This window comes from Struthio camelus, chromosome W (genome assembly GCF_040807025.1).
Source record: "Struthio camelus isolate bStrCam1 chromosome W, bStrCam1.hap1, whole genome shotgun sequence".
Lineage (NCBI taxonomy): Eukaryota > Metazoa > Chordata > Aves > Struthioniformes > Struthionidae > Struthio > Struthio camelus.
This window is the reverse complement of record NC_090981.1, coordinates 34272830-34294295: the sequence shown is the minus strand read 5'-3', so window position 1 is coordinate 34294295 and position 21466 is coordinate 34272830. Positions and strand designations below refer to the sequence as shown.

The following is a 21466-nucleotide window of genomic DNA, read 5'->3' as shown; positions in this document are numbered from 1 at the left end:
ACTGAATACACTCAAGGACATGAAAAAGGACAGGTGAGTTTAGCTAAAGATGCAAAAGAGATGGAAAAAAAAGCTCTTGCCAAACTTTAGAAACCTTCCTTATTTGGAAACCTAAACTTCTTATCCGTTTAAACTTAACCCTCAGCTCCGAATGTTAGCTCAACACAGATTATAATATTCTTTGCGTTAAGCTTACATTTATTATTTTTTTATGATAACTAAAGTATAGTTTGCAACTGTAATCAAGATAAAATATAAGATTTGATAGTTAAATAGGAACTATTTGTACAGAAAACTATTCGGGTCCTTCTCAAAATATGCCATGAAATGACATTAACAACTTGCATAATTGGCCTAGAGCAGGAAAGGAAGAATACTCAGGCCTTGTCTGGGTTACAGGCAAAAGGTCTTCCTCCTTGGTAGTTCAGTCTATTTGCTCACAACAAACTCCACCCTCATTTGTGCAATTTTATTTCTCAGTATGACATATTCATTGTCATCTTACTTGTGTGATAAATTCTACTGTTGAGTTTGGCTGTATTTTTAGAGATTTATTATTAAGGTCTAACTTAAATCACCCATAGTTTCAGGCTGCTACTCCTAAACCCTTCCTAATGTGCAAGTTATTCATCATGCTTACATTATCATAATACACGTTTTCATGGGTACCAGAAGACAACTGTATTCTCTCTCAGATAACTAGTCAAAAAGACATCATTAGAGGATTCGGATATTATGCATACTGATTTAGGAACAGTCCTTGAACTACCTTGAAAATATAATTTAAAAGTCGACATAAGAATACTCTCTTTCAAACATTCATTTTAGAGCTTCTCAATGTCTCAAAAAATCTCAGTTCAGAACTAGTATGAGGTCTCAGATTTTCTCCAAAAACCTTACAACATGTATATGAGTACCTGCTAGATAAATATGAAGTAGATTCTCTGCTGCAAAAGTAATTATGATGGGACACTGACATTTAGTAGAAATAAATACAAAACATCCATGTTTTTCATGTATTTTTACTTAATATCATTGAGTTATATGACTTCTGAAATCACTTTTGAAATGAGGTTTTAAAAAACAATGAAAATGTGTATTTTGTATCATGTCCCCACTTTAAAATTTCTTTCGGACTCATCTTAGTTTTGCTGCAGTGCTATTCCAACAATATTTTAACAGCTAGCATCAAAAATAGGCAGGAGACGAACATGCTACTTTACTGATATCTCTGACTTCATATTCTAAATGGTAATAAAGCATTTCTTTCTAGCTCCAGTGGTTCTGGAAATAACAGCCACTACATACTATAAAAACAAATCACTCCTTTACATAAAACACAGAGAGAAATTCCAAAGGGGAGATTTTCCCTTAAAAATTTCTAATCATTCTGTGTTCTAGACTCTGCTGACCACCTCTGTAGAGGTCCAGCAAAGTCTTGGGTGACCTTTATCTCCATTTCGTATGAAATGATGGTTACCTTAGATTCAAGGGCCCTTTCCTTTACATTTTGCCCTAGAGAATATTTAGGAAAAAGAAAAGTAGACTTGCTAATCCCAAATATTAGCACTAAATTATAATTTTCTCTAGAAAAGTAAAAGGAAAACAACCCTTTTCCACAAGCCCTGCACTAAAAATGTTTATTCAAAAATTATTGAATTATACAAGACAAGACTTCTCAGCAGATAACGGAATTACACATTTTAGTTGCAAGTGAAATGTTAAATTACACTTTCATAGATTAACCTATGTCAAAATGTGAACTCATCCATTGTGCTTACAGTAAAAATATTATATTGTATAAATTGTTAAATGCATTTATGTTGTCTATATTAAGAATAAAACTCAGTACAACTATTATGCACTAACAAGAATGAGCAATGAAGAATCTATAATTAACTCTGGAAATATGCAAAATAATTCAAAGTTATTTTTGCCATGAGCATCTCCTCTAATCTATTATATTTTGAGTCTCTGAATAAATATCTTCTCTTTTGTGGCTGAAACACCATAAATACTGAAAGACTAACTTTTCAGTTTAATATTTCTCACTCCATGACCTTCTGACTAATTCCACAAACAAACTTTAGAAAGCGTACTGTAACTCAACTAAATTCCCCTCTGAGGAAGATTAGACAACAGGAGACAAACATGGATTCCAGTAGAGGAGGGATATATTCAAAATGATGAGCATTTGGCTGAGCAATGTCATAAATTCTGCCCATTCCGAAAGGGCAAAAAACAAACAATCCTCTCCTCAAACTAACCTACTCTAATTCCCCAGTGATGCAAATTGTAACCTGAGCTCTAAATGTTTTTTGTAATTAGTTATTCTATAATTTGTGCTATTTTTGAAATTCTGCGTTTGAAGTATTTTTGCACACTGCATTTAAAGAATACCACCACTGAATGATAACATTAACTGTGCTACTGAATGAAGAAACAGAAGCTAGTACGAAGATATGTAGTTGACATTTGTCACCATTTGTCCTCAGGTTAAACTCGTTTTGGGGGCCGGAGGGAGGAGGAAAATCCAGTTTGTTTGAAAGTGCCTGGCTCTCACTTGTACACTTTTATACTATGATTAACAGTTAACAACAGGCTACATAATATGCAGCTATAACACAACGCTGTTTACAGTGAAGTACATCCTGTTAGTGGTCAAAAGAGGGAACAGACTATCTAGATGCCACTAAATGCTTGGCCGTGAAATGGCAGATCAGCCAGCCTTCCTTTCACTCCAGCTTTTCCTTCACTCTAGGTAATGCAACTTCTCTCTAACTTCGTCATTTGTTTTGTGCAGGTGATAAACTGGCTGCGGCTCAAGCATGCTCTATCACCTCCCATTTACTATTAACACCAGAATGCCAGCTCACAGCTACAAACTGACATCATAGTATAGTGTAACTAGTGCTTTTAGGTAGAGCAAGTCAACCTTCACCAATTTAAGTAGGACTTAATATTTGCTTGCACTGAAAAGAGACATAAGGTCACTAAATTAGCATTACTGGTGACAGCATACAGCACTGTAACACCACTAATAATAGCATATCCTGTGACAATGTATAAGCATTTTGTACTGCAGCTAGACAGAAATATAAAACTGCAAAGGGGCTAATAGAGATTATGGTATGGTTGCTCAAATGGGTTCAGGAAAACATCTGCAAGCAGTAAAATCTGCAAGAAAAGAAGAAACAGGAAATGCAACTCAAGCAGGAAGGATGTCTGTTGGAATAAACAGAAAAGATGCCTGGCAAGACCAGAACAGGTCCTGGTCCTAAAAAATAAGATCAACTATGTTGAGAGTAGATGAAATCCTCCCTTTCTTTACGAGGAGGAGTGTGAGAAGCATAAAGCATGAAGTACGAGAGAGGAAAAACAGAAGAAGTCATCTACTTGGGTTCACGCTTTCCCTCATCAAAGAGCTCAAGCCTGGCCTCCTCAGTGACTAAGACCATCAAGGATCCGCGCCATCAGTGGTAGCTTCCAGTATTAGCTCTGTGGCACTGTATTCCTACAGTTCATTTAAGATAAGCATGTTAAGGACTAACTGTTTTAATATTGTGTGCTCATGGCTGTTAACAATGAAGAACTGACCACTGGCAATGTGTACTATTAATGAATGCCAAATCATTAACAGTACACATGTTCTGAAGTTTAAAATTGGCCTTAAAACTGATTTATCAGTCTTCTAAATACTACCAACACAACAATCTCTAATTCTCTAATCGATAAATATATACATACATATATTCAGGTGCAAGTGTCATACTCTTGTGAAAAGAGTAAAAATCCTAGTTCTGCTATACACTTCACAAGTGCAGTAGAAGTTGGCTAAATCACCTATTCCTGCTCTTTAAATTTGGTAACAGGAATGCTATTTCCTTTCTCCTCTTTCCTTTGTCCTATTTATACTGTGAGCTCTTCAGATAAAGGACTGTCTTTTACTAGGTTTAGCATGAACCACAAATGATGCAGGATCTCAGGCTGGTAGGTGCTATTTCCATCAGAAAACTGTAATGGTCAGCTAAATTCAATAGATCTTGATGCACCAAAATGTAACAAAACTATGTTTTGGGCAGTACAAGTCCAGGCTTCTGCAACTAGAGAACCACACATTTCATTTCTACCACTGTTTACCTTCTTCATTACAGTAGTAGTTGTCTGTGATCCACACTCTCCCTTCCAGCCAACATTAGGGTCTTGCACCCTCCTCTCACAAGAGTTCTGCATGCTCCTCACTTCTACCTCCTTTACCAAGGTTCCCTCAACAGCACCCTCATATCACGTGGCAGTCCTTATTTTGCAAGTATGCAAACAGTTCTGTGTAACCTCATTTCTCATGCTCATTCTGCTCACCACTTTTGTTCTGAGAGATGAGTCAGTCTAGATGCTAATAACTACACTGTGAAGACAGATGAAGATGAGAGATGGGCCTTGCTCTACTGGCAAGCATTAGCTGTTCAAACATTACATTCTCAGCTCTGACATTGCATGAAACATACTTGAAGTTATGGTTATTCTAAATAATAGCAAAGGCTTTCATGTGTCACCTGTTTTCCTCCATTCAGTTCTCCAGTCTCCTATGAAATTGGTAAGACTCTACACCCAGAATATTACCCCAAAATTGAACTCTTCACTAAGTTCTCGTATTCAAAAACAGAAAAGGAAACTACACTGAAAAGAGAGCAAGCTTTCAAACTTGACTAATGAGATGTCTTATCTTTTGCACTAATTTGCCTGTTGTTCAAAGATTGAAAGTTTACTATATAACCAAAGAGATAAAACAAAGGATTAAGATTAAATAATACATTGTATATTCACCAGATACCAAAAGATGCATACAGTATGCAGCTAATGTATCTTCAGCAATTAAAAATTCAGCTATATGAATATTGCAATGATTTAAGTTTTTGAATTATTTATCTCAAAGTGGCAGAAAAGATCACTATTTAAAAATAACACGCAACATGCAAGTCATTAAAAATTGATGTGGAACAGACAGCCTTTAAGATTTGAACTCCCTTTATGCAAAGCTATTAATGCTAAAAATTTTCAACCAAAATTACAAGTCACTGGAAAAAGAAATTTTATGACTTGTTCCAGCAGTTCCTAATCCTCAGTTTTATTCGCTCTGAAGTATACTTGCAAGTGTATGAATTCAAAAGAAGGATAATGTGGTGTTGGTTAAATCAAATCACAAAGGAAAAAATTAAATTCTCTCTGAAACCAATCCCTTCTTCTCTCCATTTGCCCCTTTAGTCTCTCATCCTCCACCACACTTCCCCCTCTCAGGTTCCCCAACGAAAATAAATGCTGGATGACTTCAAGTTAAGTCAGAAAAAACATCACTATGGCTGCGTTTTACTGTATTTGCTGCTTAACATATCCCAACAGTGAATCTAACATTTAGAATCTATCATATCAACATAGTCATCATGATCCAAGCTGCAAATAATAGAGAGTGTCAGTGTCAATTTTGCTTTCTCACACTTCCTTCCCTTCACTTCATCTGATTTTAATAATCCCTGTCAAACCACAAACAGTCCAAATTACCTTCTTGACACAGAAGCTTTCAGGGAAGAGACAGAATCTCAACTTTCATTTAGCAACTACAAAAGCAAGCTGTCCAACTGGACAAATATTATTTCCACTCTTGACAATCTCTACAGTAAAGCATGCTTTTTAATTTTAACTGAAGCTGCCAAGGGTTTGATATAAGCTTCTTGTTTAGCGTAGACTGACTCACAGGATTAGCAGACCAACAACTGTAATTGTGTTTAAAGAAGCCAGCTAAAAGGAAAAAAGCAGCATGCAAAATATGACAATTGCATGTTATAAGGTAACAATAAACTGAATTTAGAAAGAGATTATAAAAATAATTTCAATTAAGTAGATCTCATAAGATCTATTTCAAGAGCATTTTACATTTCTAAGATTGACCAAATGGTTGCTACTGAAATGTAATATAAATCAAACTTCTAAGAAACACAGAGTTTGTAGTTTCATCTGTACGGGTGACAGTCTAAGAAAGGTTAGCATTTGACAACAAGAAATATGTTCAAGGCAAATAAGCTTCCACAAAAGTATGTGATCAGTAATCATTTTCCCCTCTGTTGGCTTGTCTTCAAAGTAAGCTTGATAACATAACTCACTGCTTCACATAGATCAGTTTAAAAGTAATTGATTTCTCTGATGAGGCACAGTATTGTATAATTAGCATTTTATTTGAAGTTTATGTGGATTAATCAAAGCATAATATATTTTTATATAAAATATTTTCTTCACATAGACACAGCACTCTCTCTAATCATCTGGAAGTCTATTGCTTCTTTGTATATTTAATTACTTAAAGTTGCAATCAGGTTTTGAAGTGTTGCTAGCTATAAAAAAGCAAAGCAGAATAACCAGGATGATTACCACCAGAAGATTCAGACTGTAAAATATTTGTTTAAATACTTCAAATAGCCTGTTCCATTTATAGGCTGATTAAGACTAATCAAAACTGCTTTAAAAGATTCTGTGGTAACTAGTGAGAACACATCAAAACAATAAAAGCCTATCTTTGAGAAATCCATAAAATCACTTAAAGAAATAAAGAGGTATATATGCCTATGTGGTGTCTAGAGTTCCACAGCAAGACAATTATGCTTTCTACTAATCAGAACACAGGCCTGAGTTAAGTTTGTTTGTTTGTTTTTAAAATTTTGGGCTAACAGCTGGATCTCTGTGATCACTCCCTTTCATGGTAGGGCATCTTCCTCCTCGCCGTCTTATTTTGTTTCCCTTCCCAGCAAACGGAAGTCTTACCAGCTGTTTTTTTCTCCTTCAGCATTGGCTGGCTGAAGTACAATTTTGATATTCAGCAGTATATTGATTCTACCGTATTAGGTCTGCATCTAATTGACCTATATCCCATATACACTGATGTAAAAATCCCCTAGGCTTCCCCTGAAGAGAGAAAAAGGTCTGCTAGCACTTAAACTTCAGAGGCTCATAAGGACAAAGTAGGCTAACCGAAACGTAATACAGAATTTTAAGAGGCTGGTGGAAGTCTATCCACATTACATATAATCCTCCATTAAAAGTTTGCCTAACAGTAAAGTAGGTCAGAAGATCATTATCAAAGCATCTTAAAAAAGAAGCTAACAGGAATACACAGACAGATGTTATGATTAAAAGCAGTGATTTACATCTCTTTAAGCAAAGTGTTTAATTCTACTCTTGACTATGTCTTGACTTCCAGTTAACCAGCACTTTGAATCCAGAGCAGAACTCCTAACTGATGTCAGCTAGATGTCTGCATTTAAAAAGTTCAAATTACACCTCTTGTAAAAATTACGCTTTTCATATTTATTACTTGTCCATTATCGTACTGAAACACCCATTTCATTCAGATAAAATACACTTCCCTATAAGAGGCCTGCTACTATATCTGCCTCTCTTGCTTTCCCTTAACATTTCTCTCACTTTCCATACTTCTACTGCTTTTGTGGAGCTGAGACTTTTTCCTCTCTTCCCTTTCAAACTATCATCACGATGTTCAGCAAAAATAATCACCAGTGTTGACAAAAGTGTTTTCATGCTTGGCTGTTAACATCCAAGAGGATGAACAAGACAGTTACCGTTTCAAGCAACCTATAAACTTGAGCAGACTTTTTTTTTTTTTTAGTCTTTGGTTTGAATTTGCATAGCTGCATTTTGAACAAGAATACTGGAAAAATGCTGTTTCATTTTGTTTTTCAGCAGGACAGATACAGGTGGCAAAACAGGAAGTTGTTATGTTATAAGCATCAATGAGACAAATCATGCTCTCTAAAACATTCATTGCACAAATATTTTCCTATGGCCTAAAAATGGAGAAAACACACTATATAACAGACAGTAGACATGTTTGTTGATGCAGTACTGCACGGTAAAGTATTAAATTGTCCAAGCAGCAGCTTTGCTTGTAGTTAACTAGTTCTGCTATGGAGTTTTCACATTTCCACATTTTTTCATTTTATGTCACTACTGACTAACAGCAGCACCCTCCCGATTCTGTGTTGCCACAATACCTTATTCCTGGAACGTGTATGTTGTTCAGCATCACATAAAAGTATTCCCATTAGGCCATTTTCTCTGAATGTTTCCTGCCACAGTCTCTGGACACACTGCAAACAGCAAATACCCTACTATTTCTTTGACACCATAACAAAGGCAATGCACTTGAGAACACTGAGGACATCCTTCTTGCCTCAAAGTTTATTGCTTAACTCAACCTTATCTTGGCCCAAACATACCTGTCTTCCTGGATGGCCAATCTATTGACAGCCCTTCTCCTATCCAGCTTGCATCACCTCTTTCTCACTGCTCTTTCTACTTATGTAGGGTTATTCTATTTTTACAATAAAAGATACATATTATTTATTGCCTAACCATTACCAAATACAATGGCAGTAAGATATAGGAAAAAAATTCTGTAGAATACTATCTTAAGTACAAATATACACACTGACATGCAAATGTGTTTACACCACACCTTTTTAACAGTATTGAAAGCAGTTACGCAAAACTAAACCTCACACCTATTTGGTTTGCAATTCTACAATTACCTAGGAAGCTAGATTTTTCTTCTGGACAGGAACTTTTTACAAAATTCAGAAACCATATTTAAGTAATCTTTTTCAACTAGTTGCATAGAGTCAGCCTTCACCTTCCCATTGTATCCTGTTTATAATCTTTTCCAAATAATTTTGTCTCATTTATGTAACTTATGTTATTAGGTGTTATGTCTTTATTGCTTTGCAAGAAGTGCAAGTCACTTCTATGATGCTACAGATAAAACAACTAATTCATAATAAAGTAGCATTTAAAAAAAAATGTATCCATGATATCTTTGCATTGCCACTGAAAGAGAAAGGAAAAAAAAAAAGAATGGCTATAATGAAGGGAATGTCCTTCTCAAGGATCTTTTAAAGCACAGATTGCTCTCATACTCCATTCTTCTGGGGAAAAAGTGTTATTCAAGTTGTGACATGCAATTCCAGATGGAAAAAGAGGACCAGTTTGAAGTTCCTGGTAACAGGACAATTGAAGACTCATGCAGCTGGAAGATCATGAAAGACATACAACCTGCACTTCAGGCTAAAGGTCATCCACCTCTGTATGCCATGGCAATGCCATATGGGTAGGTACAAGAATATTAACAGGGCACTCTAATGGGTTCTACCATCTCTTCTGGGAAGACGCCGTGTCAAGAATATTATTTCAAAAGTTGATGGAGCAAACCGTATTAAAAGACGGGAGAGGGAATCCTATGTTCTCACAGAGGAAAACAAATCTCTTTGGAACCAGACTAGGACAATAAGTTATTGTACAATAAAGAAAGAATCAGCTATTTTGTGATGTAGAAAAGGGGTCCTTCTCCCTACTGTCTTAAACAACTTCTGTAAGGATATTATATGGAACTGTCTACTGCAGAAGGCACTTAGCCTTTGGTTTCATGATTAAGAGTGCTAGTGTTCATAAATATCTTATAAGGGAACACCATGCACTGTGCTATTCTTTACATAATCACAAGCCTCAAGTGAGCTGCGCAATCATCCAAGAAGTGGAAATACAGTGTAAACAATGCATACTACTTGCCTACCACCATGAAACGAATTTTCTGCTTCAGAACAATATTGAATTGGAACTTAGGAATCTAATTTCATTTTTTTTCTTAAATGAGGACGATATTTAAAGTTTATAGAAAGAAAGGGAGAAGAAACTCACAGACTAAGGAAAAAAAGAAGTAAAAAGCATTTTCTAGGGTCGCATTAACATTTTAGCAAATTTCTTTTTCCTTAAATTAATCTTACAGCATTTTACAACTTTTGTAAAGCAAAAAGTTAATAAGCCATATAAGATTCAAGCTGGGAACTATATTACAATCAAGATTTTTAAGGTTCAATCTATATTTTTTTATTATTTAACTAGCTAAAACTGAGCATAGTGACAGCTCTGCCAGAATATCCTTCAGAAGGAAAAGTTGTGGCTAAATCTATTTTTATTTTAAGTGTTCTATGGTGGACTTACCTTGGAGATGATATTCTATTAATCTGCAAGATAAATTATGCATGTTCTAAGCCAATCGACAGCAGGTGGTTGCAAGCCAAGATTCCCTTCACTGGTACACTACCAAAAGCACTGTGGAAGATGTCATTAGCCCAAACAAAATCTCCAGTGAAAAATGTAGTTAATGATACGCATTCTGAGTAAGGAGGAAAGAATTCAGGGATGGAAAAGGGAGGCAGCATTTCCTGTAATAACATCTTTTTCTAGATGAGCTGGTAATAGGTGACATGACTATATCCTGGCTTATTGTTGATCTTTGCCGCTGTACACAAATTCAGAACCTTTAAGGTTATCACAAGTAACAGATTCAAAAATCTAGTACTTCAACAGTTTATGTCACAGGATGGCATGGAATGAATGGCTTGATTTTTAATATCACGACAGATTGAAGTTAATTTTCAATTTTTCTTCTATCACAGTGTGCGTCAGGAACAAGTTTATTACAGTGAAAGAAATGAGTGGGCTGTATTCCTCAACACTCCCTACCATCTCCATTACCTGACACAATTCATATGTTCCCAGTCAAATGACATGGTAAGTATCCAATACAAAGTATAGCCTACTATTCACATTTCAAATAATCCACTACTTAATTTGTGCTACTGGATGATATAGCTTCATAAACTACTTTTTCCTGAAATGATTACAAGTTTTTATTCAAGTTAGATTTTTGTAGTGCTATGCACGGATGACAACACAATAATAAGAGCAGAGGGAAACAGAGAAAAGAGAAAGCACAGAGAAAAGAGTTTCATATACCTTGAGAGACGGGCAACATTTGCAGACCTTTTATTAATAAGGTCAGGATATGGTTTTCTATATAACATGGAACAGACTGTGTTCTGCTCCAGATGTAAAAAATATTAGGGACTGCTGCACCTAATGAAATACAGAGCTATAATACACATTTCAAAAACAGTGGTCTCAATCAGTTCTACAGTAACCATGTATTCCTTACTGCAAACAGATACATTGTTCAGATTTCTTCCCAAATTACACTAACATGCATTCAGATTTCTTACCTACCCATATCTGCATAGTTACAGCATCTAACCATTTTTCATATCTAGTGTAAAGAGATATGAATTTATAAAATGGTTGATCTGAATAAATTGCTTAAAACCTTTAAGAAAACCTTATATTTAAATATAGTATCAGTTTCTTCTACATTTCACCTACATTTTCTTCAATCAATAAAAATTCACATATATTCTTGACTAGAACCCATCAGCATCTTCCTATAAACATCATAGGTCTCATCCTATTAGAACTTTATAATCATGTATAGTTTATAGCAAGTCAATTTTAGAAGATACCCAGTTTACATAAATACATACCTTTAGTCAGTATGTCCTCTGTGTAACTGAAACCGTCTTGTTTTCAGTATTACAGGACCTTGCTTAGTTCACGGGCAGTTAATAGTTTTTCAGTGGCCCTATATAAAAAAGAAGGTAGTCAAATTACTGATAGGTAGCATTAGAGGAATTAATACTTTCACAGATAAAAATCCCAAGTATTATATAAAATTGTTCAAACAATAAAAAGATCCTTCTTAATTCCACTGATAACTAACAGCCCAAGTTCAACGTGTCAAAAAAAAAGTTTCAACTTTAGGAGCCTTTATTTCAGTTGATACTTATTCAATAAAGCATGAAGATTATGTAATATTTCATTTTGTTGTTCCAAAGGTCGAAAAGCAAAGCAGAGAAGATGGGATGGGAAATTAGAAGGTCACAGAATCTGCCAAAATAGTTTATGGCAGCTGTGAGAAATGCTTAGGTAAGGTCCATTCAGCTCAGTAGCTGTTTCCGAAGCTTCACAGAAAAGTTTAACTGAGAATAATCTACATTGAGGTCACAGACTTCTAGAATAAGCAATTTAGAGACAAAAGAGATTGAAGCTTGAGGTGAATATTTTATTATAAGAGCTAAACATTGACTATTGCATCCACTGCTGTCGGTGGATACCAGTGTAATGAACCAAATCAGGTAGCTGAAAATTAGCTTGGCAAAAAAGAATCCTATTATTCCTCTGCACTCCCATTTACCCAGCAGCTGTATAAACACTAATGTTGGTACAGGTGGGGAGGTGATCACTGTGAGTGACTGGTACAGGATTGTCCACTTAGCAGCAGTGCCAGTTTATGCTACATTAAATTGACCAAACCGCGATGAAAATGATGGACTGTATACATTAGGCTTATACAATACAGACCTTGAGAAATCATCTCTACACAATATTTGAAGAGCTGTGTTTACGCACGCATGCTGAAGTCACAGAATATAAAAATAAAGTGCCATTTCATTTAACAGACACAAAATAGGAAATTGTACGTAAGAAATAACAGGAAGCATCCTATTCACCAGCTTTGGTTTCACAGTATTTTATGTAACTAAAAAAATAAATTTACAAGGCTTTCTACATGTATCAAATTCTTGTTTGATTCAGTACTCTTTACTAAGAAACGTGGTTCTTTCTGTGGAAGAGGACTGGGAACTACTAACACTTGTCAAGGTTTAAGCTACAATACCCCAGGACTAAAGTTTCCTTAACTGTTTCTCAAAAGTTCTATAAAAGCACCAGCAAAGTCAAGAGGAAAGGAAGTTTAAAAGGATTACATACACATTTGACAATGGGATAGCCTCTATTCTTTGGCCAATACTTTTACATCTGGTTTTAAATGAAGAACAAAACCTGTACTTTTTGCATTGCTTTCATTACTTTTCTGAAAATGGAGGCTATGCAAAAAGCTGTATAAAAAATGGCAGTAAGGTTGCAACTCCAACCCACAAAAGCCAAGAAATTTAAAGTTAATCTGACATTCAATCCTTAAATCATGCAATTGTGCTTCTTTTTAAAAAGCAACAATGCAAGTTAATGACAAGTTGTCAGCTCTAACTTTGAATTGCCTGAAGTTTGTCATTTGGTGTTTGTGTCACAACCTTAATGTTATTTAAATGTAGTTTTTAGTATCTATTATTTAAAAAGGTCTACTTTACGACAGCAAAAAGCTTTGATGGAGTAAACCTCAAAGTACACTGTACTGCTGGTATGCCACTTCATTAGAAGTAGTGCATAAAACATATGCTGTTGACAAATCTAATTCATTAAAGGTGAGGTAGACGCACTTTAAAACAACTGGCTGGCATCATTATCTACAGTTCCTTTTATAAATTATTCCTCTTTTCCCTTTTGACTGAACTTGTCAGTGTTCCCTTTTCAGACTGCGAATGTTTTTGCCTTAAAATTCAATACCTTCAACATGTTTGGACAAGTTAAATAAGTAGCGTATTTGCTAAAACTGAGATTGTAAGCAGAAACATTCACACTGATTATTTCACCTATATTAATTAATGAGGATCAAAATTAAGTAACAATGTATAAGAGTTTCAGCTTTATCAAACATAAAATTTAAAAGTGAAGAGAAAAGGAAATGACAAAGCAGAACAGAGAACTATTCTGGCAGCTTTTTGCCTTGCCATTCAGATGACTTGGATTCGGAACTGAATTGAATTCTGCAAAAGAGGAGGAGATCAGGCACATCACAGAGCTGGCAGCTAGCCGACATACTTAGTTTTAGAAGGAAAAATTGCTAACTATATTACTCAGACTTTGGTAAAAGTCAAGGCTAGTATAAGAACTAACAAGTATAAAAGTGTCCATAAATAAATTTAAGCTGGGAATTGAAGATGGCCCTAGCCATCAGAGTGGTGAAGTGTTTGAACAGCCTTCCAACAGAAAAAAACACATATAACTTGTCATAAACGGATCAAACTCCACCTTCGAATATCATTGCCTGTGCAAACATAGAATTTTTTCTCTTCAACCCATGAAGAATGAAGTCCTTCCAGCTCTAGATCACTACAGGCTTTAGAAACCAAATCAGAGTGCAGGAACTTCACTGAATCACAAAAAGAAGCAAAAAAGAACAGTTTTTAAGGAATAAATATAGCACATGACAGTCAAGTTCCCCTAATCACATATTCACCAAAATTCTAAATCACATTGTATATAAGGCAACTGGGGGAAAAAAATCAGAGAGTCTTAATCAAAGACTCATTTTGTAACATAATTTTCCTTTTGATTCCTTATAAAGTGACCTAATGCTATATATTCAAAAAACAGTTCTATAAATTTGCATAGAATGCATAATCATATTTGAGTATGTCTATACTCTGTGCACATATTCTTAAATGTTTCGGCTGAACCAGCAAAGAATTTTGCCTTGCTCAAGGAAAAATCCTACATAAGATATACCATCCTATATATTTTTATATAGACACACGTACATAATATTCCATGTCGTCTTATTCCTAATATGCCAGATGGTTAAAGAATACATCTTTGTTTCATAAAAAATTGTATTTGATTTCAATATAAACTCTGATAATATTCTAGAGAAAACTGTTTCCCTCAGGAAAATGAATCCTTATCCTGGATATTACTTAAGAAAAACAAGACAAAATAGTAAATTATTAAAAAGTGTTTAATAAGTTATTAATGTATTAAGTAATACAACTGACTGCTATCTGCAAATTTCTTATCCAGTGTGAGCCATTTTCTCCGAAATCTATCCTACCTGATGGAGGGCTCTGAATCTCCTCTCCCCTCCACTGCCCCCAACTGCTTCTACCAGGCACCAGTATCTGTTGTATTTGTTCTTATAATAAATCTAGTAAAAGATCTATGATGAAAGAAAAAGAAAAAAAAGGTATTTACAATGTCAAATATTATGAGACAATCTGTAACCACCCAACGTTATTCCTGATTCTTACTCATCTTTTTTCTAGCAGATGAAACATCTTCTAATCTGCCACATATAACAGCAGATTATATTATATAATTATATATATAATATAATATATATATATATAATCAGGGAGCCAAAGTACCAACTACCTGCACTGGTCACCAGCTATTAGGAAATATCGCCAGTTTCCATATTTCCTTCCCTAAGGCAACAATCTCTACCATAAAAAAATTACATACTCAATAGAATCATTAGACAAATAGATGCTAACGGATAGTACTGATTACATAAATTAAACAGTGAGTGGTTTAATCCTCTCATACTCTTTTCTGCTTGCTGAGACAAGCTGGTTTCAGTGTAAGACTTACCCTGAAAACTGAAAAGGTGGACATTTTGCTTAGAAAAATTTAGCATAAGGGTAACTTACATATGGAACCATCTCCAAATACAATTCACTTTGGCCTATTTTATTCCTACATGGATTGCAGCAAATCAGTTCCTTCCAACAAGCATAAAAGAACTAAAAATTGATTCGTTTACCACATTCAATCATTTTCTACCATTCACCTCACCAGACTGGCATCACATATGTCCAATATGCTACATACCCACTTTTCCTAATTGAAATCTCCCCGTTATTCCTCACGCCATTCCGTTTTCTCTTTGTTCCATCTTCTACCATACCGCTTCTACCATCTCGAGACTGAGACCATCACATTTGTCTGAGCCTGCCCCCTCTAAAACAGGGGACAGCCAGCTGCAGTTGCGCAGACTACAACAGTATCTCCACTCCAGGAGACACATCTCAAAAGCCCTCGAATCCCTCAGTGAACTGAATTCACCATCATTTCACTTACAGCAGTCTTGTTACTAAAAAGATCCATAATTCTATTGACTGTTGCTACCAGCAACTCTTCTTGCGAAGTCATTTCTTCCATTTTGTACCAGGAGGCCTCTGCTCCTTCTTAATGTTACGGAAGTAGGACTTGGGAAATGTAAATTCTCTTCTGATTAGACAGTACAGCAGCCTAATAAATCCTTGTGACTATTTATGGGAGTGGGGAGGCAGGAAAGGGAGATAAATAAACAGGGGCGGCAGGAGTAACATTCTTAAATACTTTATACTTATACAGAAGAGGCCTTAAAGCTTTCCCCAAGGAAGCTTTGGTGCTCGTCAATGTCCCAGTCAGTGATTTCAGCCCTCCCTTTCCTAAACTACTGATGATCTTTACGATCAGTAACGCTGCAAGGGATATCGCTCACCTCACTCTCATTCTGGCAATACTAGCACTCCAGATGGCAGACACCTGCATCAGCAAAAACTTTCTACACTGCTTCCACTGCTTCATTGGGAAAGTGGAAGAAAGCAGGGGGAGACCTATCCGTGTCACTGCCTAAAAGGAAGTCTTTCACACTTGTGTGTGTCAAGGGCTGACCAAGTCACCTACTAGCATGCCCACCCTCTACAAAAAGTCTAGCTGTCTTTTCTGCAATTCTCAGTATTAATTCCGGGAAGACATTAGTAAGACCTCACTGACTCTGATAGAGCTCCTCGGACTCCTGGGAACACAACAGGATATTATGGACCCTTTTCCTCGAAGGAACATTTCCTTATTGCACAGAAGAGTATCCCTGGATGTGAGAATGACTTATATGTCTTATTCTTGTGGATGCCAAAGCCAAGTAGAACCATACAGCGATCTTTTCAATCCATCCAAATCAATTCATTCAATTCAATCTCCAATGGTCTTATCTCCCAAGTCCACAAGTGTTAACGGAAACAATCAGTCATTAAGTGAAATTTCTTGTTCATTCAAATGAATTATTCACAAGACATAGTGAGAAAAATAAAAATAATGGATGCTCAGCATATGCAAGTGGCCTGATTATCAAACACTCAAACCCTGTCTGAACAGAAAACCCTTGGCTTACGGCAATAGGTTATTACATTAAAATGACCTATTTTCTGCTATCGATCTGACAGTGGATTTTGAAGTTGTTTTTGGCAAATACTGCCTCCTTTGTGAACCTAATAGCCAATACATCCTGATAAAAACACACAAACAAAAAAACAATTAATACATTAAGTTTAGTTTCCTACTGAATGCTTCTACTATAGTCTTTATGAGACACTAAGGAGACATTGATATCCCAGGATAAGCTTGCCATTGCCAGTGACTTGGAATTCAGCAATAGGGTTTGTCCTTCAAGTTAATGTGAAACTAAATAGTAACAAGGACTCTCTACAATACCCTGTAAATCTCATCTAAGAACCCCGGTTCCCTTAAGTATCAAATCTGTATGCCTGCTACTTGTATTTTGCAATTTTCTATAATCTTCCAGTTATATATTTTTTAAAATAGATATATAGGTATAGCTGTAACATACTGTAGGGTACTTTGATAATACTGTTGCTCTTCTTGTACCTTTATTTTCTTCCCTATTATAATTCATGCCATACTTTTTCCTAATTTCTTTTTAGTATTTTTTCCTTTCTCTTTCTCTTCCCAACCACCTACATCTTTCGCCTACCCTCTGTACCTACCCCAAGGGCAGTACACAGTTGAGAAGGTAAGAGGTATAAAAGTAACATGTCACCCCACTGGTTGTATCATGTTTAAATTGACTTTCTAAGGTCTGTGGGTCAGGGTTCATGGATATCTGCATTCTGAGGCATCAATCATGCTCTTGGCAACTGCCTAATAAAAAAAAAAGGCCTTTTTTTTTAATTGCAGATAAGAAACTGCTTTTAAACATTTTGAATATATACATTTCCACTTAACAGCATACAATTACTAAGATGCATATAATTAGGAAGCTGCCTTTATGCATTCACCATTCTAAATGTAGTTACTTACAGAAGAATAACACACAGAACACAAAGAAAACATTTCCAAACACAAAACAAATTATCTGAATGAGATCATGCAGATTAAAAAAAAAAAGAGGGGGAAGGACTTTGATCAAGGAAAAGTTGCAGATCATATCAGAAAGGACCTCCTACACAGGAGAAAATATTAAAAGGTCAGTGAGAGAAGTAGGTCCATTAAGTATTCCAGGCAGGCATAGCTGATTTAGGTCAGAGGAGGAGAACAGTAACATGGTAAGAAAGAAGGGCCAAGCAGCCAGGGATTAATTCATGTCAGGCAGGGACAAGAAACTTGAACTTTATGTGGCAGGAAAGAGAAGTATTAAATGCAAAAGCAAACCAATCTTCCAGCCATATATTAAGAACAACAAAAAAGCCAAACTCCCAAGTCATTGGCCACTCATGAAAGCGCACTAAGGAAGTGTACTTCACTAGTTCACTAATAAATGAGCCAATGCTCTCCAACTAGTCCTGAGACTGATGTAACTGCAACTGTATATAAGGCTTGCTTGGCACTATTGACAGAAGAGATACTGAACAAGTTGCTGAACACCACCCTGTGTTATCTACATTTATCGCTTCACATTGGTTCAGTGGCATACATTAATAGGACGTGTTAGCTAAAAATGGCTCATTGTAAACAGTGGAATGACCAAGGTGTCATGATTTGGACTTATATCACACCTTGGACTCAGGACTCTCTGAGGGGAGAAGGAGCTCAGTAGGTGTCTTCATGTGAATTGGCAGAAAGACAGATGAGTGCAAGGGGATAAGATAGGTTGTGCTTACAATAATCAGAAAGAAAAATGATCCATATAAAAAAATGGTTGCAGGAAAGAAAAACAAATAATACCCCTGGAAAAGCCATAAAGGGACATCATTTTGAAAATAAATACAAAATCATGCTAATTGAGAGCTAACATAATCAGTAAAGCTTGGAGAAAAGCAACTATTTTCACAATGCTTGTTCTGCCACTCCTATATCCACTGGCACATGAAAAAGCTACAAGTATGTTTTCAGAAGAACAATTGTTATTAAGATGAATTATTCTAGTTATTCTAGCTTTGGTGGATATTTTTTGGATATTGCTTCTAATTCTATTCATCCCTTATTACCGTAGAAAAGAATATAACATTTTTCCTTCACTGTATTGACAAAGCCAAAGCCAGCGCTTCATACTGAAGACAGATTTACAAAATGGACTTAAAACAGGGCATAAACTTAGATTTTTCTCCACATGAAGGCAGTGTGGAGACATATCATACTGTATTAGTTATTGTAACTTTTCAGTGTAACTTCCAGTTGTTTTACCAAGACTGTGATTACAAAGTGCTTGACCAAAATTTGCCAATAGCACTGTGATTTTCATTTTGTCAAATTCTAAGTATGCTTTGTCAAATGCTATGTGTATGCTAAGTGAGCATACACGTATATGTAGACACACACACACACACACACAGAGTGACAACCGTACAAAAGGCAACAGATGGGAAAAAAAGCTCTAAAGAACCCATTCTTAAGCTGTGCAACTGTTAGTCAGTCAACTGATAAACTTATCTGTATGATGGAAAAATATTCTACGTATATAGTGGAAAATATCTTCCAATATTTATCTTCCAGATTTTTATGCTTGGATTGTACCATTATCACAATTACTGCTAAAGATTACACATCATTTTCTACACAGCAGGTCAAAATGCTAGTGCAGGACACTCCCCTGCCAAAACCCAAGCCCCCAAGTTGCAAAACAAAGCATTAAGTGGTGAAGGCCTGCAGAAAGAGTTCTGGTATTTAAGGATAAGGTTCAATAGTGACCAAATTGACCATGCCAACACCAATGAAGCTTGGACAAAGATAACTGCGCATATTATGAGAAGTGAAATGGCTAGCTATGGAAAAATGTAAGAAGTGAAATTTCAAGACACAAGACATGGTTGGGCTATGATTATGTACAAAACATAAAAGGAACAAAGCATAACGCAGAAAACTAGAAAAGCAGAATGAAAAAGATTTTTTTCTCTCTCTCACTAAGAAATAAAATAGGCAAAGTAGCATTTACAGAAGTCTGAAAGAGATTGGCATCTGAAATACTATAAGTAACCCTGACTGAGAGGGGAAAAAGGCATACTTATTTCTCTGATCTTGGCTTCTTGAAGCACCGAGGACATCAGAGTCGTAGAGTTATTTTTGACAGTCCCTAAAATCTAACTAGAAATTGTGAAAGTATCACTTGTGTAGCACTGGAAATTATGATTTCTGATTTTTTTAAAAGAATAAATCATTTACTTATATGCTAAAAGAGAAAGTGGAAAAACAGACATCCATCCAAAACCCAGAGCCAAGCAATGAAAATGTAGTTTATAATGCTGAGCAATTGCACCATATATTTGAAAATCACATTATAGGAACAGAGAAACAGAGAGGTGTTGGAGGAGATTACTCCAATCAAATAGGCTGTCCACTTAAATTTAAGAGGGCTACGCTTAACTCATGCAAATAAGAAAAATATAATGAGCTAAGAGATATTTAGCTACTATACTCAGATCACAGCAAGGATGAAAAAGAAGAAAAGATTTCAGGCTGATTATGAAAAATTGTAGAGGGAGTCAAAGTCAAATAAAGTCAAAATAAATACGACATGTTTGAGATTTTTAGTTATTTTGATTGCATGCATTTCATGTGCCAAAGGGGGGAGAAAAAAGGCAAAAATAAAACCCAGAAAATATTCGATACGCATGGAGAACAAATGGCCATCATATAAGTATGTGGCTTCCTCACTAGCAGCTAGTTTCAATTAAAGTACAGCAAATACAATATATGTAAGACTTCTCGTGTCTGTTAAGAGCCTGATGGTATAAAGCTGTTACTATTGGTTACTAGTTAAGTCACGGTTCATACTTAGTAGCAGTTAATAACAAACAGTTAACTTTAAAAGATATTAATCCAAAAACTATTTGAGCTTAATCAGAACAAATAAATCCAGAATTATTTATTCTTGCGAATTGCATCTGTTTCTTTTCTAGTTTGTAAATATGAGAATTCTGTGACAGTACCAAACAAAGAAAAAGTTATTCAGGGACAACAGATTAAGTGTAGTCTAAACTCTGAATTACATCCTTGCAAGTGTTTATGAAACAAAGAAATAGACACAGATTTTGGATTTTGTGCACCCCAGTTAAGAGACTTAATAGAATTCCTTTACAGTGATGGTAACTCAATAGTGAAAGTATAAAGGTGAAACTGGTACAGAATAGCAAATGCAACTAATTCTCATTAACAACAAAAAATGTAAGCAATATATATAGCCATTTGACTGTGAACATTCAAGATGTGTAAAGATTTTTCAGTGGCAATTATATTAAAAATTAACAACAGAACAACGCGACTGTTGCTGCTTCATCCTTGCATACAAAAATATGGTTGCAAAGTTGATGAAATGGGAAATACTACGGTAAGTACTAGGAAAGCAAGCCAAATCCACTTTCATTGTTCCTTCACATGCTATTTTTGACTTTTCATTACTTCATCATGTGGTTCTTTCTATAGGAAATAAGTCAGTAGACAAGGTGAACACTTTTTTTTATATGTATGTAGCATGAAACCAAAATCTCACTCTGAATTCTAAATAAATTTGTCATTAGCTTTTTCCTTAAATCAGTGGGGTATTAGAAAACTGTATAAACATCATCATCAGACCCATCTGAGGACAGGCAGAATTATTTTCTAGTTTGATATTTGAGGAACTCAG

At 35.5% G+C, this 21466-nt stretch overlaps 1 protein-coding gene across 18 annotated transcripts in view; it reads right to left on the bottom strand.

Annotated features, from left to right (window-relative positions):
• The window catches only part of LOC138064345 (uncharacterized protein KIAA0825-like), a 262588-nt gene that overhangs the window by 239415 nt on the left and 1707 nt on the right, over nt 1-21466 (bottom strand). For 13 of the 18 annotated variants that reach the window (XM_068926410.1, XM_068926403.1, XM_068926398.1 and 10 more), the window contains one exon: nt 11436-11533. The gene's annotated coding sequence lies outside the window, so the exon portion shown is untranslated. Of the gene's footprint in view, nt 1-11435; nt 11534-13878; nt 14000-14677; nt 14783-21466 lie in introns of all 18 variants that reach the window. The other 5 variants (XM_068926405.1, XM_068926418.1, XM_068926399.1 and 2 more) reach the window with 2 other exon arrangements.